Source organism: Atta colombica, unplaced genomic scaffold (genome assembly GCF_001594045.1).
Source record: "Atta colombica isolate Treedump-2 unplaced genomic scaffold, Acol1.0 scaffold15, whole genome shotgun sequence".
NCBI lineage: Eukaryota > Metazoa > Arthropoda > Insecta > Hymenoptera > Formicidae > Atta > Atta colombica.
In genome coordinates this window covers 441,333-442,532 of record NW_017259239.1, presented here as the reverse complement: position 1 = coordinate 442,532, position 1,200 = coordinate 441,333, and positions in this window count along the sequence as shown.

Below are 1,200 nucleotides of genomic sequence, written 5' to 3'. Positions count from 1 at the left end.
ATATATACATATATATATATTTATATTATTTATTTAATTTGTGAGACAGAAAAAATTTTATTTTAAGAAATGAAATATACTGTAAAAATTATGTCTGATTTAGCCTATACGTGTGAACTATGAATGCAATTAAAAAAAGGCGTCGTGATCACATGATTTAGACAGCCAATCAGATCGTTAATGTTTCATCTCTGTTTTCTAGGGACTAAAACTTACAACTAAACTTTTACGTAGTTAGAAATACAGTAACGATAAAGGTAACTAGTGAAATCGCTACCATTACCTCAAAAATATAATGCGGTACTATGAACATTACTCAGAAAAAAAATGTAACGTCGTTACATTTTTTTTACCATAATTCGTTATCGAAAAAAATAATTTGTAACGATAACGTTACAAATAACGCATTACTTGTCAATCTTGCTTGAAATATTATTTTAACTGATTATGATTACTTCTTTTTTTGAGGTATTATCTTTGGTTTTTTCTGCAAAATAGTGTACATAACGCCTTTTTTTATCTTTTTAATGTCTTTTCTGGTTAGAATGTTACTTATTGTTGAAAGAAATGCGATCTAATGCCAATTGCGTTTCATATGATAATTAATTTGTTTCTTTTAGATTGTTCTGTCCTTTTTTAGTTCATGAAGACGCATGATACGCACGCACATTACCCTATCTTACCTTACTGCTTACTTTCGTCAATTAATTCTGACTCAAAACTCTTTTACTTTGTAACGGCTAACCTTATAATACACTTGAGTAATCGTAATAAATCACTTATTCTATATTTCATCTGTATCTAGTTATTTATATAAAATAGTATCAACATTTATAACATTAGTTTTTAAAAATATTTAAAACTTTAATAAATTGTAATTAATTTGATAATTGTCATTGATATCTATACGGAACTATTAACAAGTCGTACGAATAAAACTGCCGCGTCTCCTGATAAATTTAGATGAAGTTCCGATAACCTGAATTCTCCTTCTGATTTTGTTATTGGTTTAAGGTATAACAAGGCGTGTTCTAATCCATGGTGCTAGAGGAGGGCGTGGGGCGCGGGGAGTACTCGTAGGTACGGGAGGTACTCGTAGGGGGGGAAGACGCGAGAGGTACTCGTAGGGAGGGGAAAGGCGCGGGAAAGCCCCGGCGTTATCGGTGTTTATAATGATCGGCGCTATCAGTGTTTATAATG